The sequence below is a fragment of the Notolabrus celidotus genome, chromosome 12, assembly GCF_009762535.1.
Source record: "Notolabrus celidotus isolate fNotCel1 chromosome 12, fNotCel1.pri, whole genome shotgun sequence".
Taxonomy (NCBI): domain Eukaryota; kingdom Metazoa; phylum Chordata; class Actinopteri; order Labriformes; family Labridae; genus Notolabrus; species Notolabrus celidotus.
In genome coordinates, this window is record NC_048283.1 from 26,911,230 (window position 1) to 26,938,381 (window position 27,152).

Sequence of the window (27,152 nt, forward strand, 5' to 3'; positions counted from 1 at the left end):
TCTGGAGGTTTCTGCCTGTTAAAGGAAGTTTGTCCTTGCCATTGTAAATTGCTAAATGCTGCAAAGTGCTCTGCTCATGGTGGATTAATGAGATCAGACTGAGTCCTGTCAGTAAGATGGGACTGGATCTTATCCTGTCTTGGTGTTGGGTCTTTGTTAATAATAGAACATAGAGTATGGTCTAGACCTGCTCTGTTTGGAAAAAATCTGAGGATACAATTTGTTGTGATTTGGTGATTTATAAATAAAGATTGATTGATTGTAGCTCATATCTAGTTGAGAGCAGTTAGCGGTAAATTGATTAGCCAATCAACAGAGAACATGAAAGCTTTTAGACATAACAGGCTAAACATTTAGTGCTTCCAGCTTCTTCAACATGAGATAATAAAGTTGCCTTTTTTCTTCATCATGAATGATTGTTTATTGTATTCTATGGGCTGACAGTGGTGACATTCACTTTTAATCCAGTAGAGATGAGGGACAGATTTGTTTATTAGTTCAGCTAAACATGGGATTAAGGTGCCTGCCCGCAAATGATGCCAAATTGGTTTGCTGAGTCTGGCTATCGTTAGCAGAGCTAGCACCATCAGCCCTTCGGTCGCCTTAAGGCTGATTTATACTTGTACGTCTCCCCTACGCAGCAGGGGAGACGCGGACATGAGCATCACGTACTTGTGCTTCGATGTGTCTGTGTCCCGCAGAAATTCTCAGCCGAAACGTCTGAGGGCAGTGTGGTCTCTCTGATAGCCGGTCGCCTCCTTCCGGCCTTGCTACAATCTCTGTTTACTTTTCCAAAGCGATTCAGAGCGTGTTATGTTAATCTACAGCTGATACATGTTGCTGTTTATCATACAGACATCATTTCATGAAGAATAGGGAGGAGGACATGAAAATACACGGCCGATGAGCAGGGATCCTGGAAGTAAATACGGGAAATACAATGCAGCCGAGCAGACCAATCACTGGGCTTGCAGTCCGCGTCGATTCTGCGGGTAGTTACATTTTGGAGGAGGTGCACGTCAGCTATGTGCGTAGGCCTCTGCGTAGGTACATAGCTGACGTGCACCTCCAGCGTAGGTTATGCCGTCGTTTCGACGCAGAAGTATAAATCAGCCTTTACAGGTTATAAGAGCAGCAACTAGAGCTATTAGCCCCCGCTAGTAGCAGGAGGCTACACTATATGTCTGACACAAGATATGATCAATATTTCAGGCCCACAATATTAATGATATTAACAATCTGTTTAAACGACTGGTGAGTCCGTTGCCAACTAATGATGGTGACTACGTTTACTATTTAGTCAATGTTTCAGACTCTTAAAGCAATAAAGAGAAAGAGCAGTTCTACCTGAGTTACCTGAAAACTGGAACACGACAGTTGTCTGATATGTCTGAAAGGACAAACCTCAGACTTTTAGTTGGTCTGATTTGTTGATGATTTGCATGAAAATAAATGCAGAAAGCAGTAATTCATCACCTGTCACATTTTACAATGTGGATATCTGAATAATCAGAGCTGACTAACATATCATAAAACAATATTGCAGCCCGAGACGGGAACAATTTCTCTTGGCCACCTTGATCAGTGCAATCTTCCTGTCTTCCTGCTTCATCCATCTGCTTATGCACGCTTTCTCTTTCACCCTTCCTGAAGCGCCAATTTCCACACAAAAAGGAATTCCGATTGAAATGCACAAAATAATAACATACTTCAAGACTTTGAAAATGTCTTCCTTGTTGATGCCAGAGTTTTCATTTGACTGGAAATCACCCAGCTGTAATGCTAATGCAATTAATGCTCTATTCACTGGGAGACACACACGAACAAACACGCACGAACTCACGCACGCACGCACGCACGCACGCACGCACGCACGCACGCACGCACGCACGCACGCACGCACGCACGCAGGAGGAATAAAAACTTTTCTTTCATTTCATCACTTGCTGCTTGTACGATTGAGACACACAATGAGGGTGTACGTGATCAGAGGGATTCCACGTGCCCACTTAAGTTTCCTTTTTTTCAAGTCGGGATTTTCTTTGCCATCTCTTCAATATGATCGACGGAGGAAAAGAAGGAAAAGGAGGCAGAAGGCGCACGGCTGCCTCGCGCTTGGTCACACGCTGGCTGTTTTGCGTGCACCTCCTGGAACCACAGACACATATATCTCAAACACATATTGGCACAGGCTGAGGCCTATTTGGCCTTAAAGCAAACATGTTTATTTTGTAACTCATATTTAATTTCAGTGGCTGAAAATCTGTTTTCAATTCATGAACCCCATACTGGAGGGGGTTAGGGTTTATCTTCACAAGCACAGTGTTGATGAGCAGGTTTGACGTTCAACTGCAGGCGTGGTAGAGAATGGCTGACATGCAAATACACGCATATATATGTTTTAGCCTGAAAAATAAGGATAATGAAATTAAATTTGTATTAAAGTAGTTATATTGGTGATATTATACTTTGTGCTGGGCAATATTGAAAATTATGTTTTCACAATAAAATATTTCATAAAAAGAGATTTAGATAATTATCACAATAAATATCAAATCATTATTTCATTTAAATGTAAAGTCAGATTTTTGCTCCTCAGTGAACTGCTAACAGGACGCAGGTCTTTAATGTAAGATGAGTTTTAGTTTGTAGATTCTAATTTTTCTCAGTCTGAGATAATTTGCATAATTTGGTTTAAATTTACAACAAAGATATATCAAATTGTTTACTGTGTATCAGTTTAGTAGAGTATTGTTTTGAGTTGTGCTCTCCCCTTTAAGATTACTAAGGGTTACAGGCAGAGTGATGATGTTTCCCACAGTGCAGTGAATGCATCACGGTTATTCAGTGTTCAGTTGTCCTACAGTCACGGTGGACATTAAACGTTTTAGAAATGCACAGCAGAAATTGTGTGCTCTTCCTTTACCCACATCCTGAAAGTATATTTAATGTATTAAGTTAACAGTTAACTCAGAGTTGACTCAGTGTCAGACTAACGACTCTGCTTTGAGCTGGAAGGTTTTGAGTTTCTTCAGTGTCGCTGTTGCTCGTTTCAGCTGTGTTTACATTCGGCTCTAAACAACTTTAAGCCCCGCTTACCTCTCACCCTGCAACATGATTGGCTGTTCAATGCAGTCTTCTTCAGTATAATGTTGGGTGGCAACTAGCGTTTAGGGTTCATTAGCATCCCTCCCCATTTTATCGAACATCTGTCATATTTATATTGAGAAGAATTATATCATGATAATTGTCTTTTTCGAATTATCGCCCAGCCCTAATTATACTATTAGAGCTGTAGAAAAATGTTCTCAATGTATTGTTTGAGAATAAAAGTGATAAATCTGTTTATAGAATGAGGAGCTTGTTTTACTGCATCAGGAGGTTTGTTGTGTATTGGATACGTCTTTCAATGTATCAACCTTGAATGCTGCCAGCTAACATTGTGTGCATGTCTCACCCTGAGTCCTCTATTCAGAGAGGTAATGGACTGCATTTTGTCTGAAAAGCTGTGCTCTGCTGTGGAGCTTGGCCTGCCGCTCTGGAGACATTTTGTAGTTTAAAAAAGAGGCTGTTATTATCCGTGCTGTTGCATTTAGTCACAGCTCCAAGTTAACGTTAAAGAAGACTAGCCAGACCTCCCTGAAGCAAAAGAAATGAAAGAACCCTCTAAAATAACTATTAGTGTTAACTCTGACCTTTGCATGCTGGGTTAATTGATTCATTTCTCGTTAAAATGCCCTTTAAAAGTGATGTGTGGAAGCATTGATGTGTAGTTAAGGCCGTATTTTGCTGTTGTCTTTGCTTAGTTTGCAGAATAAATCCTGCTCTTGTAAAGTTAACACACCCTGTAGTCCATTTCGTCATATGTCCCATTTTGCTGATGGCAGTGTGGGTGTACACAGTAGTGTGTAAAACAAATTGTCCCCCATGGCTGCGGCATGCGGGACGTTATGTACGATCAACAGACTCACACATACACACTCAAGCACATGCCGAGTCACAGACGTAACGATCAGTGTCCTGGTAAATGAGTTGAGGGGTTTAAAGTGAAGCACAGGGGCTTTCAGCAGTCTTCCATCATGGTTTGGAGAGACACAGTGAAAAGACGGTTTATTACTTCTGGAGAACTGGGGCTCGGTTGGCATCCATGCCAAGTGTGTGGGATAAGGAGTAGCATGTGTGTGTTTCTGAATGTGTACGCCGACTTTCAGGAGGATGGATGCCCAGGCAGCTTCAGGGAGTGTGTCGGCATGTGCTTTTTTTCTCTGTCTACGTGAGCACCAAGAACTAAGCACACAAGAGTTTTGCATACCTTTAGGTTAAATCTAGTGAGCCCATATATTTGTTTCTCTGGCGAAGGGACTCAGACCAGGTTGAAGTTTGGCTTTGTTAATGAAATTTGTTATTAAGATTCTACCAAAGCCCAGATTAATTTATTTGCTTAATAATTCCTTTCTGCTGTGTTGTACTGCTTCTCCAGACAGTTGCCGTCAGCATTTTAAAGCTAAGCTGGCTTGTATCATTATGTGGAGCATGCAGGGGTGAGTGAACATGTGTGGGAGATGGGATTCCCAGGAGCTTGTTTTTTACAGCGATGTTGCTCTCTGCCCTGCTGTTCACTCCTTCAGCAGGACTTCTGCATCAGGAGCTCACTCAGTAGCATAAGCCGCTAATAGAGCAGCTTCTGAATGCTAAAAAGTCAATTAGTATGGATGTTTGGGTGTGTGTATGCGTGCGTTTGAAATGCCTAAATCTATAGTGTAATTCAATGTCAGAGACCTCTCAAATCAATGAACGGGGAATGCATTAAAGAAACAGTTGCTCAACAGCATGTAATTAAACCGCTCTGTTTTTACGGGTACATTAATGTGTGTGTGTGTGTGTGTGTGTGTGTGTGTGTGTGTGTGTGTGTGTGTGTGTGTGTGTGTGTGTGTGTGTGTGTGTCAGATTTCTCCACTTGGCTGTCTCCAGTAATTTGTATGATCAAGGGAATGTATGCTTAACGAATTAGAACCCAACTCAGAGTCCTGTGCTGCTGTTTTCAAAATACGCCAATTCCCACATTATATTTACATTCATTTGAATATAATTTTGTTATTCATGAACCAACCATAAGAAAGAAAAATCATTTATGTTAATTGAAAAGGGACACACAGCACTCAGAATGAACTCTTGGAGGAAGTCCAAATGTTGGGCTGTATGTTTCTGACTGACGTGTAGGCTGAATATATATTATGGCCTCTGGCTACAGGAGAGGCTGCTGTTGGCTCGGCACACGTTGTTTATACTAGTTTAAAGGATCGTAGACCAGATCAGACTAAAAGTGTAGCAGGAAACTTTCCTAGTGTTAGCTGCTTTGCATCGGCACTCTGGGCCAGTATAGCAAGTAGGAATGGGCATTTCAAGCCAAAATACTATTCCCAAATCATTGGCATCTATCTATGTGGCCGTCGCTTTAACCAGCAGCAGGACGAGGTGCTGTTAGTAGCGGGCACTGACAGCGTCCGTCTCTATCTTTATGTCGGTGTTTCTGTGACGCGGCGTGGCATGTGTTTACATTTTACAGCCATGCTCAGTCTCTGGAAATACATGTGAGATTCAGAAACAGAGAAAATTGTTGCAACTGTTGCTAATGTTTTTTTCTCCTTTTTGCTATTTAATGCATTAGCATTCTTCTTCTTCTGTTTGCTAATGAGGTTAGCAAACAGCTTTAAGACGTTCTATAGCCACCGTCTGGCAGGAATACCGTATTACAACCAGGCACTGGTAAAAACAATGAAAATATTTATTTTTAAAATGAGAAAATATTCAAAGTATAACTCTTTGATTTTTACAAAGTGAACGAATATTCAAATATTTGAAAATCATTGCCCATCCCTAATAGCAAGTCATTAGATCAGAAACTGGACATAAAAATGAAATAATATTGGGTTTTCTTTACAGTGTATTCAAGGTTTGAAAAGAACTGCTTTTTTGTGTATTTTTGTTTGTTTTTGTTTCTGCTATTTAGTCAAAGTTTTAGGACGATGACTAAAAATTATAATAATTTGTGATTAAATCTCTAAAGACAAAATCTGATTCCCAAAAAGATTGAAATTTTAAATTATTTAAAAATAAGTTATTAATCTTCAAGTGTTGAAATTAGTTTTTGTTGCATCATTTTAACTTCTGCTTTTTTCTTGTTTTCAATCGCTATAAATAAAGCTTGATTGATTGATTGATTGATAATATTTTAGATAAGCAATGAATGCTAGTTCTAGAAATGTGTTCTATATATTTTTTTGTTTTCAGGTCTCTTTTTTTTAGTTGTATTTTCTGGCTTTTACACCTTTATTTATAGAGGAGAGGATAGTGGATAGGGTAGGAAACTGGGAAAGAGTTTGGAATGACATGCAGGAAAGGGGCCTTAGGCTGGAATCAAACCCGGGCCCCCTGCTATAAGGGTGCACATTTGAACCACTAGGCTAAATCTGCACCCTGTTTAAGCTCTGTAAAATAACTTTATTAATTAAAACAACCCAAAGTAGTTCAGTCAGATAAAGATCGTATATTAAGTCTATATATTCTCAGTGGAGTTACAGGTGGTGAATATGCATTATAGCCCATGGCTGCATCTGTTGATTAGAAAGGTGTCCACTGACGTTGGGCGAGTGATTTTATGGCATTGATTTCGGCCCGCACATTTACCGGAGGCAAAGGTCATGCTTGGCAAATAAAATCATTAAAGTGAAAATCCACGCTGAAACACGATTTACATGTGTTTTTCTGAAGCTCTAATTCTTCAACCTGCCTCACGACTCTCTTTAAAACCCAAGATTCCAGAGGTTTAGGGCTTCAGTCTCACAGAAGACAAATCTTTGGAGCCTCTCTATTAATTACAGTTTGGAGACTGACCTCAGAAAACCACAAACGCGTCCCTCCCACAGAAGCACATAAATATATATATGAATATAAATAACCTTAGTTTGTTCTTCCAGGAATCAGTCAGAGACTTACATTGCTTGTTGGTCTAGTGATGTTTTCCTTTTTCAGAGCTTATAATGCAAGGGGCTGTTTATTTTGGCCTCACCGCATGTTGCTCTAAATGAAATGACACACCGAAAGTGACTGACATTAAGGCCACAAATGTTTCCTTTTCGTTAGGACATGACAGCGAGGTATAAACAATCTGAAATCTGCAGTGACCTTTAGAGTTGTTTACTAAGGGCAGTTGTTTCATGTCTGTGTTCACCCGGTCCGGCAGACACACACACACACACACACACACACACACACACACACACACACACACACACACACACACACACACACACACACACACACAGCTTGCTGCCTGGGGCTGGTTTTGGTACAACCCAGGGATTGGCATTTAATCTGTCAGTTCTGTAGGGCATTAGCCTACATTTGGGGGTACACGCAGACACAAAAATAGTCAGAGAGGGAGAGACAGACTGACAGACTCAGAGGAAAAATAGACATGGACAGAGAGGGGAGGTGGAGAGAGTGTGGTTGAGTTCAGGCATCCTGATGTGTTGACCTCAGAGAGCCCAGGGCTGTGTGAGAACCACACCAAGGCTGGGGCTGGCCTGTACATGACCTTGCTTTTTAGCATGTCTTCATCTGCATAGTTTGACTGAACTCTGCTTTCCTCTGCTCAGGACTGTGTTTAGTCTATTAAAGAGGAAGAATATGGTCTGATAAATTCACTTCTAATGCACTATATTTCTGCTTTCTGTTCCCATGTCTCATATCTTCTATCACTATACAGTTTTCATTTGCAACATACGAGTTAAACCATCCTCTTTGTGTTAATTAAATGTTGTTCACAGAGGGTTAAAAGAAGTCTTGATCCAGGAGCTGCCTTATTCAGTTTAATCCTGTGTTTTTTATTGTTACAGTGAGATGCCTGAAGGTCCCATGTGATTCAATATGGAGTAAGTTGACAAAACAGCATTATGTCCCATTGTTGTCACTGAAACAAAAATGTCAGATGTGTCATTTATTCATTGTAAAGACCCATAGACCTTGAGGCTGAGCTCCGTGCTGCTTTCAAATGTACTGAAGCTTTTATGGATGCGTGCTCCTGGTTGTGCTGTTGGAACCTTGTGTTCCATTTCAATCTGCAGTCATCAGTCATTTGTTAAACCATTCTTTTAAACTGCCTTTACTACTTTTGTTAGTTCCATTAGCTGCTAAAGCCTGGATTATCCTTCTGCATAGGATCGCACATAGCCAGCACGCACCTCTTTTAAAATGTAATCGCTGTGGAAAAGTTAAGAGAGAATGTAGTGGGTCTGGAAACAGGTGACCGACTATCAGAGAGACCACACTTCCCTCAAGCATTTTGGCGGAGTATTGCTACACGACGCGAACCCATCCATACTCAAGGATGTAGTTCTCAAGTCTGCTTTGGCCGCTGCTACTTAGGGTTGACACAGAAGTATAAACCAGGTTTAAGGATGCAGGTAGATGCCTGACGGGAACCTTTGAATGGATAGTTCACCTTCCGGTGGTGCTGGAAGGTCTCTTGCCCTCAATCCAACATAGCACAAGCTTTGATCAAACTCACTTCTTTACAATTTATTTCTCTGACAAACTTATCCTTTAAGATTTTTCCGCGTTTGCCATCCTAACCTAAGACACAACTACGACAACAAACCGCCAATTTCGTGGAAGCAGTGTTGCCAACTTAGTGACTTTGTTGCTATATTTAGGGAGTTTTCAGACCCCTCTAGCGACTCTTTTTCAAAAAAGGGACAAATCTAGTGACTTTTTCTGGTTTGTTAACAGAGACTTTTGGAGACTGACATGGAAGCATGTATCGTTCTTACTCTACTCAGCGAGCAGTGGGTGCTGCTGTGAGTCCCTCCTAGCTGCATTCAGAGCAGGAGGTGTTCACCCCTCAGCATCCAGACTGCAAATGTATCACACATGTACGAAGACACCACTAGCTGATCCCGCCTTTTGTCTCTTTTTGGTCCATTTAGATAATTAATGTAGATTGCATACAATAAACATCTTGAAAATGTTACGGTTGACAAATGTAATGTTTTACTTTGATTTGTTTTAGGCTCCTAAGTGTAGTTATAAACATATTTAGAGTGTTTTTTAACCTCTTTTTATCTCTCCCTCAACATTACTTGTCTCTCCTGCAGAGTCCATTACAATTCAGATTATGCAAATAAAATGATTGTCATTTAGCGACTTCTAGCGACTTTTAGGACAGCCAATAGCTACTTTCCTCACTGAGGAGTTGGCAACACTGCGTGAAAGGGATGCCAAATGTGAAGTCCCAGTCTTTATCTGTTTGAAGTGTGCTCATCAGAAAGGTGATCGGCAACAGCAGACATGGGAAGGGATGAATGTAATGTAATGAAAGGTTAATGACGTTTAAATCCCCACTCCTATAAGTCTTTTTAATTTCTCAGCTTAAGTCAGCTCAGAAACTCTTATACACTTTGTGTCTAACAGCAGCAGCATAGAGGAATCTTTGTTCAGACTGAACGAGTCATTTAAGTTTTCCAGCAGCATTCATTGGAGGAACAGTAATCTAACCTTTCACCTCTGCTCTTAACTTGGTAACAAGATGAGCATAAGAAGATTATATGACTAAGTGCAATGTTGTATTTGTTCCTTCATTTGCCGTTTCTGTCATCCTTAAAAATAAATAACAGATAGTACCTCAGTGATGAAAGAGAACTCTTAGCGTGTGTGCACTCCAGCTGGGAATAATACACATCCGCACTAAGCTTCAAGTCATAGAGATGGTATTAGTTAGGCCCAAGCGCCTGACTTCACTCTATTTCTGAACATGCCTTGGAGAAATACACACAAACACTCATGTGAGAGGAACATTTATTGCCTTTAGAAGAAGTCAGAGGGTGCAAGTGATGGAGATTATTAGAAGACCAGCAGACCGGTTCAGGATCTGTTGTAGTGATTACTTCAGACAGGTCAAAGTCCTCAGCATCCGCTGGCCCCCCTGGTTCAGATATTTGTGTGTATGCGTGCGTGTGAATTCTCCTCATAAACAACCTGTCACATCTGCTATATTGAAAGAGTTTGAATTCTAGGCTCAGCACAGTATGGGGCTCTGGTATCCAGGTCTCTCTCTCTGTGTGTGTGTGTGTGTGTGTGTGTGTGTGTGTGAGTGTGAGTGTGTGTGTGTGTGTGTGTGTGTGTGTGTGTGTGTGTGTGTGTGTGTGTGTGTGTGTGTGTGTGTGTGTGTGTGTGTGTGTGCGTGCGTGCGTGCGTGCGTGCGTGCGTGCGTGCGTGCGTGCGTGCGTGCGTGCGTGCGTGCGTGCGTGCGTGCGTGCGTGCGTGCGTGCGGCTAAAACTCACGGCTGCTCACAGTATGGGCACTAAAAGCATGAGCCAATCCCCTCTTCCTCCATCCAGCTGGATTGTGTTAAACATACCTTTAGTCCGGCTTCTTCACTGAATCTGGTTTTGCATGTTTTCCAGGTATGTAAATGTAGAGGAGAGGGTTTGTCTATTTTTGATCAGTCGGTAAAAAAATTAAAGGATGAATTTAAATGTGCCCATTAAAGATGGGCATTTCAAGCCAAAATACTATTCAATAATCATTGTCATCTATTTGCCAATTATTCGAATAGTCCCCAACACACACACTCAATCACACAGACACACACACACACACACACACACACACACACACACACACACACACACACACACCCACACACACCCACACACACCCACACCCACCCACACACACTCACACCCCTGTCCCATTAATGTCCCTTTTGTGTGGCAGTCACGTTAACCAGCAGCAGGACGAGGTGCTGCTAGTAGCGGGCACTGTCAGCGTCTGTCTTGATCTTTATGTCGGCGTTTCTGTGACGCAGCGTGAAGTGTGTGTTAACATTTTACAGCCATGCTCAGTCTCTGGAAATACGTGTGTAGGGGTGAGAGATTCAGAAACGGAGAAAATCGCAGCTACTGTCCCTTATGTTTTCTTCTTCTTTTGCTATTTATGCAGTTAGCATTCTTCTTCCTCTGTTTGCAAACAGCTTTAAGACACTCTTTAGCCACCGTCTGACAGGAACACAGTATTACAACCAGACACCTATGAAGATGATGAAAGATTGTACTTTTAAATTGAGAAAATATTCTAAGTCACTCTTAGATTTTTACAAAGTGAACGCATTTTCAAATATTCGTAAATCATTGCCCATCCCTATTGTCTATAAAGAGGAGAGGGCAGAAAGCAGCATCATCTTTCACGCTCTAATGTCACCTGAGGTGACTCCTGGCCTTGATTGTCTCTAGAAAAATCTGTGAATTCAATGCTGCTCACTTTTAAAAGTTACTTTTTAATGTAAGGATGGCAGACTTTGATGACTAAAGGGTTTCCCTGTGAGTCATCGATAACAGTTTTGTTGTTCACCCTGTAAAGTAAAAACAACTCTATGAAGCTTCTAAAGCATGAAAGCTTCAATCTGCAGAGAATGAAAAGTGAGTGGTTCCCCTCATTCTTTTTTGTGGTTGTGTTACTCTAACAATGTGTGTGCATGCATGTCCCTTAAATATTGGCTGCATTATGATACTGTTGCTGTGTCCCCCTGTAAGATCTTCCATAATAGCAATCACAAACAAGTCCCACATTTTCATCCGTGCAGACAGCCAGGCTCTTAAGGCACCCTACCGAGCTCTGGCCTTTTCGCTGATCCCCGATTGTGGATTTAAGCCATAAGAGGCCAAGTTAATATAGGATTGAAGATACAGGAGGGACCTTTCACCCTGGTGTGTTGCAGAATTTAACTTGGGACTCAGCTATGAAAGCCCAGTTACTTGTATTTTGTAAAATGAAGGGTTTTAAAAAAGGCCTTATCCATACTGAAGGGAGCGAATGATCATGTGGACTGTTTCAGCTTCTATAGGACTGTGACTGAGATAAGAGAAATCAAATATGGGTATAGCAGAAGAAGGAAAGTCAGGTCATCACCTCATGAATTTTACTGAGTGATTTGTCTTTTCTAGTCATTTTAAGAGTCGGGGAAAAATGTCTCAAATCTAAGAGCACATTTGAGTCAGTCAGATTAAAAGTCGAGCCAAATCTACAGTCTGTATGTTTTATACCAGGGTGTCTCGGGCTGCAGTTCTAGATTAAAGCTTTAAACAGGTTTGAAAAGATGAGTCTGGGAATTGGACCAGACAGCTATAATTGACGAGGGGAGAGAGAGAATAAAAAAGGTGTGAATGTGTGAGTGAAAAAGGTGGTGAGGGATAGCATATCCTGGATTGTTCTTGCTGCAGTATGTAGGCCTAAGCTGGTGCAAAACATACATCATAGTGCTGTGTAAAAATATGTATTAACCCCGAATGCAATAAGCGGTCAAGATGATGGGTGGATGGATGGATGGATGGATGGATGGATGGATGGATGGATGAATGAAGCTGCTGTACTGTGATTTGAGTCATACAGAGACCCCTCTTGACTAAGCAGTTATTTAGTTGAAACAGTGACAGTGGTGGGTGGTGACCTGAAGCCGGGGCTTACAACATTAAAAGTTATTGAAATACTGCAACAATGCAACCATTTGAGCCAACACCATTTCAATGTTTTACAACCAGTGGCTAAAGCAAAACTTACAAATGCAATTCACAACTGCTTTAACTGCAAACTGCAGTCAAGCGCTGTGTGTGCGCAAGGAAGCAGGCGTTGAGGCGTTGACGTCAGCAGAGAGAAGGTGGCATGTAGGTGCAATGGTTGGACCTCCAGAGTGACGGACCCCTTTGTAAGTGTGCACTTTAGAGCAGATTGCACTTCTTTGATTCAGGAATACTTCAATGCTAAAATTCATTTTGGAGTCAGTTTTCCCACTCTTATTATTCAACTGAATATTGCTGTAATATAAACTCCAATGAATGATCTGAGATTTTCTGTCTCCCATGCTTATTTTTGAATAGTAATCAGAGCATGTGTCAATATCAAATTGAATCAATATCGTTTCGATTCAAATTTTGACCCAAAGAATCAAACTGGTGGTGAACTGTCTGATTCTTGATGATACTCGCATCACAACCTCCAGTCTGATAAGGAAGTTATTTGTTATGTTAGCTTCGGTTGCATCTTTTTGTGCATTGATTGCTGCGTCCTGTTGAGAGTGAAGTAAATAACTAACAGATTATAAATACATACCTTTGTTTAACATTTATTCTTCTGACTTGTATGAGACTTGTTTTGGTTTACAGACTGACAGGAAAAACAGAGAAAGAAGATATAACAGCACAGTGTGTTCATCAGCACACTATGTTCTGATCGGATTACCACTGTTTCATGTTTCAAATGTTTTCTCTCCTTCTGGCAGATCAGTCTCTGCGTAGTGAGCGCCTTTAAGGAGTGAAGGGGTGCTAAATCCCTCAGTGGGGGGTTTGACGGACTTGTCATGCAATTCTTATACTTCTCAGGGAACACTGATGTCTTATTAAGAGATGAGGACGCCGCTGACACTCGGATTGAACAGCTGGAAAAGGATGGGATAGGCTTTACATTTCAAAAGATGGTAACTGGAGGATACTTGAATAATGACCGCAGACTTTGTCATTTACGTTTAATTTTTTTGCATAAAGTGCATATCTCATGAATGTGTGAAAGTGGAGACAGCTCACTGAAATGTGCTGCACTCTGTGTTTCGATTTATAGAGGATGAAATCAAACCTGCACAGTGCCAGGTTGTCTTTGGTGGAATTTTGTTCAAACACACAGCCGTTAGAATTCATCACTACAGACAAGACAATCTGTGCATGTAAGAAGATGCAGGAAAATGTTGATACACTTGGAGTTATTATTTCTAAAGCTATGCTTTCAGTTAAAATTGTATATGTACAATTGCACATATGGGGCTGCACGGTGGTGCGGTGGGCAGCGCTGTTGCCTCACAGTGAGAATGTTCCTGGTTCGAGCCCCCGGTCGGTGCCTCTCTGTGTGGAGTTTGCATGTTCTCCCCGTGCATGCCTGGGTTTTCTCTGGGTACTCATTGTCCAAAAACATGCTCACCAGGTTAATTGATCACTCTGAATTGTCCGTAGGTGTGAGTGTTTGCGTGAATGGTTGTCTGTCTTGCCATGTTTGCCCTGTGATGGGTTGGCGACCGTTTCAGGGTGTACCCTGCCTTCCGCCCAAAGTCAGCTGGGATGGGCTCCAGCCCCCGGTGACCCCGAAAGGGGATAAGCGGTCAAGGTAATGGATGGATGGATGGAATTGCACATATGTTTTTTCCTGTATTGTACTGTATATGATGAGGATTATCATATTTTTTTTAGATTTGTGCCTATACACAGCCCTGTTAATGAAAAATTGGGATAAATAGAGGCCATCGCCACCACATGATAAATAAAAATAATCCATTACTGTTTATTTGAACACCCATCACAGCTTTGTTACCGTCAATAAGACTGAGTCAAACAGATTCCTGTTTCACCAACAAGATGAGTCAAGCAGTGGAGATACATCATACCCACTGGCAGAGCGATCACACCACCAATGTCATATCAAGCTTCAGTGACTGACATTGGCTCTGTGTGTGTGTGTGTGTGTGTGGTCGTCTGTGTTTGTGTGCAGTACAATATGTGACAAGCATGAGGACGGGGAATTGAAGGCGGAGGTAAAAGGAAAAGATAAAGAGTGAAGCAGCGGGGCAGGAGAGCAGGATTGAAAGACAATGTCAGCTGTCAGCTGTAATAAGAAAACGTTGAAGTATGTTGAGATGGGAGGTCTCTGCGGGAGGCTGACAAGGTGCTGCTGTCATTATTTGGCCGGTGTATTATGTTTTCTTTCCTTTGTGGGTCAGAGCTGAACATTAGTGTGTGTTGACAGTCGTAATGCTCATTATGTTGTTTGATAAATCTACAGTGGCCTGCCGAATAGGTCACATTGGAGAGGTCAGAGGTCACTGAAAAGGTGTAGAGGCCATGCTCTCCTCTGCTGGTGATGAATCACCTGACTGTGTCTGTGGGGCTTTGCACACATGGACGTGTGTGTTTGTTTGTGATTGTGTGGAGTCCAGGGATTCATTGATCAGGACGACTTATCGTAAGGTCCATTTTTCAGCATCTTTGTGTTCATAGTTAACCTGATATTGTTTATTTGTAAGACTGATAAATTGAATTTACTATATTTATGTTGTTGCATTTATATTTGTACGTTAGCATAATCTCATAAAGAATTATTTCAGTTCTGCTCCATTTAATCTTAAGGGGTGCTTCAATTCTTCTTAGCTCCATTTAACAGATCATAACCGTACGTTTTAGGTGCAGAGAGCTCAGATGATATAAGCTGAAGCTTGTGGGCGTTGCTGATCAATAACACGACAAAGCTCCATTTGGTATGAAGTTATTTCCCATGATAACGTGTGCCTGTGCGGGTGCATGTGTTCCCCTTCAGGCATGTGGGAGGCCTGATCTCACCCTCACAGGACCTTTCTTGCCACTATTGTGACAGGAGAGAAATGGAGACACACACACATAAACTGACACACACACACATATGTTCACTCTGGGGCTTGATTAAATTCAGAAATTCCCACTTCATCGATCTAACACCTGCTTCACTCCTTCCTTTCTCACTTCTCAGTTCAGTCTTTCACATTAACATTTTATCCTCCTCATTAACTCGTTTCTTGAGTACCTCCAACATGCCTACAGCATGTGTGTGGGTGGAGAGCACAGTGAGAAAATTAAACCAGCTGTTGGCCAATAGATGGTGAGGCCCCTTTGTTAACACAGAGAGTAATTGGAGAAGAAGCTGTGCTTTGGCCGGTGAACAAATAAATATTTTTCTGAATGTGGGTTGAACGTCAACAATTCCACCTTTGCAATGTTATGCAGAAGTGAAAGAAAAATATAGGTACACATACGTTTAAATTAGAGATACAAGTGAGATAACTAAGAAATGAAAGGAGCTGGTGCATATTGGCTGGTATCATCACACATCACATTTTTATTGTGTCAGTTTCAGGGACTTCAGAGTCACATTTTGAAAACATGTTGTCTGATGCAGGATCGTTCTGTTGGTACTGTAGCCCAGGTTATGAGCCCAGGTTTCTTGTGTTTACAGCATTTTTCTCACCTTACGGCCAAATTCCACCAGATCCATGTCCGGTCCGTCTCCGATCTGTCGGGACACCGGATCTGATAGGTTTCTATTCTAGTCACTGTGTTAACTTCCACTGAACCCGCTCCGTAGCGTTCCTTCAAATTTTTTGCCGGATGCCAGAGCACGACGCATCAATCTCAACAGAGCAGATGGAGCTGGACAAGAAGTCAGGCACCAAAACAAAATGAAAACATCTGGTTAGTTTTCAGAATAAAACACTCACACACACCATATCGTGTTTCACTTAACTACAACAACAAACCGTCATGATGAGCGGAGCCAGGCCTGGAGTCAACAGGTCAGAGGTTTTCAGAGGACCATAAAGACAACATGGATGAGGAGAGGAGGAGGAGAATCCTTGATTTGGTAATTACCGCGGGAAAACCTCGGTCACATGACTCCAGCTGTCTGGAGGACCGGCTCCATTCTGCGTTCCGAAAACGCAACTGGTGGGTGTTGACGGACGAGAGAGCACGGAGCTGGAACGCAGCGGATAGGAGACGCACCGGAGACGGATCTGGTGGAAGCCTTTTGTTATTCCTTCAAATTTCAGCGGCCGACTTGAACTGACTACAGTCAATCAATCATACTTTATCCAAACAGGAAGCTTGCATGCAGCTATAGTGTTGTGTTCAGTTTGGGCATAATAAGGGGAGCTTTTGTATGTGCATTATCTTCAACTCTACGCGTCCGGGTGTCCTGCTTGTTGTGTGATGCTGGAGTGAGCCCAGCCCTTGGTTGCAAACACGGTTCACATCATTGAAGTAATTTATGTGAAAGAGTGAGGACTAAAAAACAGCGATATTAAACATGATTAATTTTATCGTACCATCAAGGTGAGAAAAAGATGGACTTAAAGCTGCACAGTTTGAGTTTAACCACCAACTCCTGATTTTATTCGGATTTCACAATGTTTGAGTCTTTGACAGTGAAATTGATTCAAAGTGTTTCAAAAAATATGCAATATATAATTATGCAGTTTTTTTTTTACAACATAGGGTTTTGGCAGGAAAAAAGAAGTCCACACACATGCACAAATTTGAATCTTTTAGCTCTGACCTGTTGGATTTAACACAGTTTGTGCCAGTGTGCCTTTTGCGTGGAATGATACTAATACATGACCGATGACCTTGATGTCTTGGCAGCATTGTTCTAAAAAATATTCTGAATGGAGGCACATTAATAATCTTTTAGAAAGTGAAGTATAAAACACATGCTGGATGAGGATACATTTGTGTGGAGAACAAGCCGCAAAGAAATGTGAAACGAGAGCTAGCAAGAGGCATAAAATGTGGGCGTAAATGAGAGTGAGGTTATTTTGCTCCCAATTAATGAAAGCAGAAGACCCACCAGAGTCATCTCTATTCCACTTTAATTGAGTTTAGTTATTTCAAGCAGTAACATATTCCTCTTTTGGGAGTTGTTAAAGAGGCAGTGGAGGAGCCAGAGGGTGGAGAAAGGTGGATTTGGAAGTGTTTTCAGATGCTCTGGCGATCTCCTGCAGGTAATTTTTTCTCCCAGCAGGTGATAACAGACTTCTGCAAGGTCACACCATTACCTCCATCTATCAGTCTCTTCCACACCTACCTTCTCTCTGCTTTTGCACCTTCTTATGCTCTGATTTTACAAACTTTCATCTGACACTTTGGTAAAAGAGCTGTATCTATTTTGTATTGCTCTCATAGTTTACGGTGCTTGACCAATGAGAGGCTGGTTTCCAGAATTTAGAATCAAAATGAATTTAAAATATACGTAGAGAGGAATACTCTTGTCTTTTGAATCGTTTGTTTCAAGCACAAAGGTATTATGTTGCTACATTGGCCAAGTGTGTACTTTAAAAGCAGTGCTTTAAAGGCTTTATACATAATTCACTGTAGTAAGAGGACCGTGAATCTCATAAGCACCTCATTAGGAGTAACATTACAACGGAGAAAACAACGGGGGGGGGGGGGAGAAGAGAAAGTGTTGAGTGTCGGAAAAATATTGGGGAACATCTGTTTTATGTTACAATATCTGAATACAACTTGTAAAAAACATCTAAGAAATATAATATTAGCAAATGTAATGCTTGTAGTAAGACGTGAAAGAAAAGATGAACATTTTTATTGCACGAGTAGCTTCAGATTGTGAAAGTGGGAAAATATTTCATAGTGGTTTTTGCATAATTAACCAGTTGAAGCACTGTTTAGCTGAGAAATAAAAAATATTAAACAGGATTTCATAAATCCACTTTAATATTTGTACTGAGAGAAAATTGCATATCTACTGTTTTAAAATTATTGTGATTTTGAACTTTTCTGTTTTGAACAAATTTGAATATTTCTGGTGTTTGCTGTGATGGTCAATCAATTAGTTTACTCACTGAAATTGTTGCTTTCTCTGAGATATCGTAGACACAAGAGTTCACAAAATAATCAACAGATAGTTGTTACAATTATTTTTCATGAGCTTGTTGCCCCAAAATGATTTCTTTATTTTGAAACCTCATCAGCTCTGATCAGTCTTGTGTCATGTCTTCAGTGACACTTGTGTAAGCGGCGTGTTGGATGAGCGTACTCGCCGTTGAGTCAACATATTTATCTGTATCAGTGAGTACATTGGATTGGGGTCCTGGTGGGTTGACATTGTCACTGAATGTGGGGAAATGTCAGTGTGAAACGTAGCTGATCTGACAGATGGCATATGGAGAATAGCTCACTGACCCTCTGTGTACCTCTACACACACACACATGCACACACACACACTCACACACCAACACCTGTCGCTCCATTCTTTCCTCCCTGTCTCTCGCTCTCGCTCTCCATCAGACTGTCTCAGCGACAGTGACATGAAAGACAACAACAATAATGCAACAGTATATCTCTGTTTCGTACTATGGATTTGTTTTCTCAGTGTAGTCATGTTCACATTTGTCTTTCAGGTAGATCTACTCTGACTCTGCTTGTGTGTGTGAGTGTGTGTGTGTGTGTGTGTGTGTGTGTGTGTGTGTGTGTGTGTGTGTGTGTGTGTGTGTGTGTGTGTGTGTTTGTAAAAGAGAGGGTGAGAGACTGTGTGACTCAGGTAGCAGGTGTGTGCAGAGAGCAGCCAGTATACCAGCTGCCGTGTTCCTATCCAGTAGCTTTAGTTACACACAGAGGGATTGGACACTGAACTAAACCCTGTGCCACAGAAACCTGATCAACCTGCACCTATTCACTAACAGCCAAACACACTGTGGACACAACAAACCTGACCACACACACACAAATGACAGAAAGGCATATTCATCATGTACTCACAGACGCACAAAAGCTGACCCGCACAGGGTCGAAATCCTTTAACGTCTGTTTCAACAAGCTGTTTCAACACGCTCAATCATTTATTCATAATACTCAACTGTAAGAGAGAAAAGGGCAACAGCAGGAAAGAAGCGTGCGTGTGTCCTCCTGAGGAGCACCTGTAAGCTTTTGGCATTTTCCCTGTTGAGCTGTGCTTGTGTTTCTAAGATCGCAGCGTTTTTCATTTTCAGCTGGTGTTAGCTAAACAGGCACTGACCTGGAAATTACTCCCATTATTTACACAGGCTGCAAGTTATAAAGGATGACATTGTCTCCCTTTGGATGAGTGTGTGTTCTTCCCCCATGAACCTTCAGGGTGACAAGTGACAGCAGAAGTATCCAAGAAACTTTTCAGTATCACACACACACACACTGATGAAGATACACACACCGAGTCTCTCTCCATGGATGTCACATCTCAAGTCCATATGTTAAAGTATAGAGACGGCTTTGATATACATTAAGTCATGCAAGATGACAGTCAGGAGTTTTGACCTTTGCATGCCTTATGTTTGAACCCTTGGGGGAAATTTAAGAGGCGATGCACAGAGTGGAAGAGAGGGATAGAAGCAGAGAAGGGATGACAGCATGAAGGGGTGATCAACTTTGAGAAAGAGAGAAACTTAAACGAATGGTTTCAGGATAAAGGAGATAACATAAAGAGGTCACATGTAATGTCAGATGGCTGTGGATGAGCTCAACCTCATGTAAAGAGAAACACATTCACACATCAGTCGTATGTATATTTTCTTGATGTGTGTGTCTATCTGAACATGTTTATCATCCCCAGCTCCTCTGATGGTGTGTACATACAGGCTGTGCCTTGAAGATGTCGTCAAAGCATCCTCCCCTTCATATAGGATGGCATGTTTCTAATTTTACCTTATCAGCAGATGGCCAGCATGCTGCAAACGAGCCAAGAACCTATTTCACCAAATGATATTTGGAGTGACACGAGCCCAAGGCTTACAGCACAAGTTGGCTATAGGTACACCATGTAATGAATGATGGATGCACAGGAACGCACACAGCGAGATGCCAGCTTCTGTAAGGCGCAGGGTCGCTGGGTCGGTGCCTTCACACACCCGGGGCGGACCTTAACCTCTGAGGTGCTGTAAACAAACAGACAGATAGCTGGATATGGGGAGAAGGGATATTGCTGAAGGGAATCAGGCCACATGTGGCATATAGGCTGCTGTGCATTCCCTGGCTGAATATCACTGAGGTATGCCAGTGACTTGTGATTAAATTGTTGTGCGTGCATGTATGTGTGGCTGTGTGTTTGAGTCAGATAAGGTGGAACGATGCATTCTCCCGAGGGCATTGACATACATAATGTGAAACTATGTTTGGATGCAGAGTTTTAATCGAGGGAAAACTTGACGTTTATTCAAAGTCAATACTTTTAAACACATTGATTTAGCCTTTGAAGGCCTCTTCACCAAATATCTTAACATTATTTTTAGTTTGTTTAGCCTGGATGTGTGTTTCATTTTTCAGCTGTCTCATATCTTTAGAAATGTCTAAACCTTCAAAGCCTTTAACTCAAATTATGATGATATTGAGCAACATATCTCTTCATTCACGCAGTGGAATAGTATTTTAGGTGTAGCACTTTACCTTTTGCACACTTACTTTCAAAAACACATGTACTATAAGAAATTGTGTAAGAGTTTGCTTACATTTTTGCAGACTTATTCCTCTCCTACACTCCTGTCTTATGAAATATATAAGTTTGAAGTCTCTTTCTACTATTTAAAGAGGCAATACAGCTTGCATGCTACATTTTAATGCAAAGAAAACTTGTTGCAACACACCAAATGCTTAATTTGATCACAAGTCACTCCTATGACGAGGCAAAAGGGCTACTGAGGAAAGGAGTGGAGCCCATGCCACCCCTCTGGACATGCCCCTGCCAGTGTACCAGTTGAAGCGCTTGTATAGTTTAGTCCTAGATGATCCTTGTGGTCACATGTATGAGCTGGACGTGGATGCCTGCAGGGGTCTGCACTGACTTTTCAGGAACTGGGCGGATGACAAAATGTATGATGAAACATGAAACCTAAGAAAGGCCTCAAGTATATTCCTTCCTCCAGAGTTATAGTCTCCCTGAGTGTATATATTTATATGTCTTAACAGTTCAACGGTCAGTCAATGAAAACCACATGGAATTACAATACACAGGCTGAGCATGAGCTATTTAGAAGCAGTGTACAGGTTTTTGGGGATATAATGTTTAATTTTGGTCAAAGCAGAAACGATTTTGTGCACATGCTGAAATTTCCCATCTGATGCTGTGTAAAAATACAGATATGTTGGTAGGTCTGCAACACTTTAAAATCTGACAGGACCCGGCAAACTCACTCCCCAGGGATGCACCTCATCTTCCTCATGCAGAACGTACATGTAAACCACAGGTAGAGCGGAGGTGCAGCGACTTCAGTTCAAGCCCTGATTGTTTTCTCAAAAGCCCTTAACTGAAGTTATAACTCTGTGTCTTCTCCCTTTGGTCTTTTGTTTTAGGTTGGTGAATGTGTAGCGAAGGGACAGTCAGGTGGTGATGCAAGAAACATCTAAAACATGTACATTACATTGTAATGTGCATTAAATAAATTATACATTGTATCAAATGCAAAAGAACAACAACAACAAAAATGTGATCTCAACATTATGCAACAGCCAATGTGCTCTCTAATTATTGGCTTCGGCATCAGCCGTTAAAAAAAACGATAACCGTCAATCACTTTTATGAGCGAGATCTGCAGACATGGAAAAAAAACTGAATCTGGAAGCGCACATTTCTTCCCTCAAAATAAGTAATTACAGACTCTTACACATAATTCCTCTGCTGTCTGGGTTATGTAACCTGAAAATATAAACATGAGACAGTTTCTTCCTGTTATTAAGGAGGCAGGAGAGGATATGATTCATTTGCAACATGTTGTGTTTTGTTTTTAGAGAGCTGGAAACAGTTGGAGAAGAATCAGTCACAGGATAGTGTTGGCTCTAAATGATGTGTTTTTTCTTCCCCAATTTGATGTACAGATTCTTTAGCATTCTTTATCTATATTCATTTCTAAAATGGCTTTAAAAATAATGAACACTTGCACATGCTATCTTTCCTACACTCGTAGGAAGTGCATACTTCCTGTAACCAGCAGGTTCTTCAGGAAGCAGTCAAAGGAAACGTTAGAGGTAAAACATGGAGCTGTTGTTAAATAATCATATTATATTATGCTTTAATTTCAGGAACATTCACCAGTTGATAATAGATATTAGTAGATATTTTAATACTAACATTTCTCAAGAAAAAAAACATTTTATTGGGACACATGCAATTCTCCACTCAGATCACTACCCACAGTTGCCAGGGACTCGCATTGAAAACCAACAAATGTATCTCAATATGTCTTTGACAGACCCTGAATAGCCAGTATTTGGTCATAATGTCTAAATATGTCATAATGTGATCTTAATACAACATTTGATGTACACTGTAGACTGCAGGGTTGTTATTAAACATGATCTATAGTGATTGGAGGTCTGAAAAAAAGAGCAGGAGAGAGATGTAACATCCATGGTTCAACAAAAGACACTGCAACACCACCATTCAACCCTGACTAGAAACATATTCGCCATCTCTCTAACAAGCCAAATGTATTTTAAAAATCACCTCCTCATTCTGGGAAGAAGCCTCTTTCTTCCCCCTCCCTTTCTTCTCCTTTCTAATGGTAATGAACCTTGCCTTGAACCTTCCTTTTAATTGGTGTCGACTCAGACAGGAAGAGTGTGTGTGAAGGGGAATATTTTTTTTTCAAACATTCCATAAATTATTTTTTCCCAAGTAAAAGGGCGTCCTGCATAGCAATTTATTCAGACAGTTGGCTGTTGTGTGGGCTGCATCCTTGGCTTTAAAAGGAATGTTATTTAGAATAAATAATGCACTGTGGTTGAACAAGGAGGCCTTTTAAAGGGACTGATGAGCCACCGCCGAGCCACTTCACGCTGCACAGAGGAGAAGATATCAGCGAGGGAAATTAACAGGCTGAATAGATGCTTAGACGTTTTAGATCTATAATGAGACTCCCATAGACGGCATAGTCCCTTAACGCACGTACTGTACATACACTCGCATATCTGCTTTCATGTGCGCTCACATAGCATAAATTACTTCCAGTGCAGCAACTTGCAAAAGCATAGATCTGTAAATAACATAATAGCAATAGACATGCATGCAAATACAAAGATGTGGAGACACAGTGTGGACATACACTCCGATGCACACATTTTCTAAAAACACATACACATACATTATTTTATTTGAGCTTAAAATATCTCATATCTAACTTTTTGGATAATGCAATAGAGCAAAAATTCAGCAGTTCGTAAATAAAAAAACCACTTAGACAGCACTAAACTTTCCTAATTATTCACATACGCAGATGCAAAATTCCTTGTAGAAGAAAATAGACAACCTTTTAGAAATGATGCTTTGTCGTCCACACATAGGCCAGTAAATCATCCATATGAAGATCCTTCTTTCAAGACCTTCAGTATCGTCTTCAAATGCATTGGTAACTAGTTATCTGTACAAACTGCACATACATGTCCACACCGCTTCTGATCACATTGATTCACATACTAACTGATATCGCAGTTTCTTTTCCGTACCATCACCATGATATAGATTCACTTAAATGCTACATTTACATAAATTCAGGGCAGCTTGTTGAGCACATCGGTTGCATTGTCATTCTTAATCCTTAAATGTTATATAGATCAGTGACATGAGGAATTAAATGTGACTCTGATGAGGTTGCAGTTTCTTTTTTAATTATTTGGTTTGTTTGCGTTGGACACATGACTAAGCAAAAGCATCAGTGCAAAGTTGAAGACTATGCAAACAAAAAAAGAAGTTGATTCACTTTTTTTATTTAAAGTTTTTGGTTATAAATAAACTATAATACACACTGCAAGTACTTTCTACTTCTGTGGTTGTCTTAAAGCTTGGGTTGGTAGTCATGGAAAACTAGCATGAATTTTGAATCATGAGTTTTGAATCAGTCACCATCAAATGGTTGCTGATTTTCGACCATATGATGGTGACTGATTCCAAACTGGTCATCAACACATCGTTTGTGTTTTGCACGTCAACTCATGTCTCACTCAGCGTTAAGAAAACACCGAAGCATTATCATAGTGAAAGTTAAAAACACAAACAAACATGAAATGTAGGCGCAGGAGGGGGGCAGAACGTCAGGACAGGATTTGATTGGTTTCATTATTTGGCTCCTGATGGCAGGGATTGGTTGGTGTTTTCCCAGGTTTACTCCGGCTGTAGATAGAGACTTTTTTTTCACTCTTTTTTTAAGAACACATTATGTATTGATTGCCATCAGGACATAAAGATCATTTTAACCAATATAAAAAAAAAGTGTATCTAAATCTGACTACCAACCCCAGCTTTAACTTGTCTAAGCAATCCTCTCCTTTAATCTTACCCTGGCCTGCTCCCTTTATTTACTTCCATGATGTAACAGATTGAACAGTCATTCAAGGTTACTCCACTCTGCTTTGAAAACAAATAAACAATTACACAGGTTAAGATGGGACACGGGGATGCGTGAAGAAATGGTACAATTATTTATCTTTGTTTTGGCTGGAAATGAATGATTTTGATTTGCAAAGATTGTTGATGCCTTCCAGGTCACCGAGCATGTGCAGCTCCACTTTTCCAAACCCTTGGCTGTAATAATTTATGACCTTGATACCAATCATGATTGTTTATGCTTGGACTAATTTTGTGTGGATTCATTCAACCAAGAATGTCCTTTCACCTCTGTCATCCTCACAAGGATTTCCCCCTCGTGTCCTCTCCTGGATCAGAATAATTGTACAATTGCTCTCACACACACACACACACACACACACACACACACACACGCACACACGCACACACGCACACACGCACACACACACACACACACACACACACACACACAAACACACACACACAGCTTTACAGGAGCATGCAATCATGTATACACAAAGGCAGGAAAATGCATCTTTGCTTGCACACATGCTCATATGTTTTCAGATTGATTTACACAGAGGAGAAAGGCCTCATTGGGAATGGCTGAGGTTCTGAATGATAAATGCTGGTGTGCCCTGTGACCTGACCTGTTTATTCTGGGACTGAAGCACTGACACACAACTGACACTTACAACAGATATACAGCATGTGTATTTATCCGTTAAATAGACAGGAAAACGAAGATGCTTTAATTGGAAAAAAGAAGAGATTTTCAAATCAAACCCTCTTTTATCCTCAACAGTCTATTCAAATGGCTGATTTCCTCTGAAACTCGTCTTCCTCTGTTTCTTCCTCTTCATTTTTCCAACCTTCATCTGTATAAAGTAGCTTCATTCTGACATACACTACCAGTCAAAAGTTTAGAAACACCTTCTCATTCAACGTTTTGTATTTATTTTAATTATTTGAAACACTGTAGATTAATACCAAAGACATCAGAACTATGAAAGAACATATATGGAATTATTTAATGAACAAAAAAGTGTTAAACAAACCAGAATATGTTTTATATTTTAGATTCTGTAAAGTAGCCCCCTTTTGCCTTCATGACAGCTTTGCACACTCTTGGTATTCCCTCAGTCTGCTTCATGAAGTGGTCTCCTGGAATAGTTTCTAATTAACATGAGCCTTGTCAAGAGTTCATTTGTAGAATAACTTGCCTTCTTAATGTGTTTGAGACCATCAGTTGTGTTGTTCAGAGGTAGGGTTAGTACACAATGGATAGCCCTATTTGACTACTGTTGTAATCCATATTATGGCAAACCCAGATTATTTCATAGTTTTGATGTCTTCAGTATTAATCTACAATGATGAAATAATTAAAACAAATAAAAAACATTGAATGAGAAGGTGTTTCCAACTTTTGACTGGTATTGTATGTGCCTGTAAGGATGTGTTTGTATTTTGGTAAAGCATCTTCATATTGAACATTGGGTTGTGTCTTTGCACATTGAAAAACAGCCTCAGGCTGAGGGGTAGCTTCCGTGTCAGTGTCCCATAACAGAAAGTGGGACTTTGCATTAGAAATGAGACTCCTGGGACTCTTCCCACGATACAGCTTTGGGGTTCCCCTCTGCGTTCTCCAGTAAAATGCTCATCTCTAATGCAATTCCCTGCACATTATGTGTGACTGAATGTTTGCTCCTGCTTTTTTATTAGCATTTTCTCTATTATGAACCATTCAAGCAGCGTATACAACTCATTTGCAGTAATGCAATATTTATCACACATTCACCTCATTTTTACAAGACAGATGTCATCCATTTCTCAGCTCAGGGTATTCCTTTAGAAGGTCATCATCTGAAAGCCTTGCATTTCCCTTTACCTGAGTTTACTAGGCCTGTGTTGACAGTTGGGCTGCTTTCTATCTAATAAACCTGAAAGCCATGTGAGCTATCTATAAACTGGCGACGTTATAGGCGTATTGATTGGTCAACAGATTGCCTATATCCTGTAAAACTCAGCTCAAACGTGGACGCCTTTATTAACCATGTTGGCAGTAAATGTGGAAAACAGTTCTTCCCCCATCCTGGTTTTTGTTACCCAGATTCATCTCCACCTTTCTGTTAATGCTTCTCTTTAAAGACTGAAAACAAGGCTTTAAGAGCGTTAAGGCAGAAA

The 27,152-nt window shown here is 40.8% G+C and overlaps 1 protein-coding gene across 3 annotated transcripts in view; it reads left to right on the plus strand.

Moving 5' to 3' along the window:
* Positions 1-27,152, plus strand: part of cdkal1 (CDK5 regulatory subunit associated protein 1-like 1) — a 276,511-nt gene that overhangs the window by 49,715 nt on the left and 199,644 nt on the right. The window lies entirely within an intron of this gene.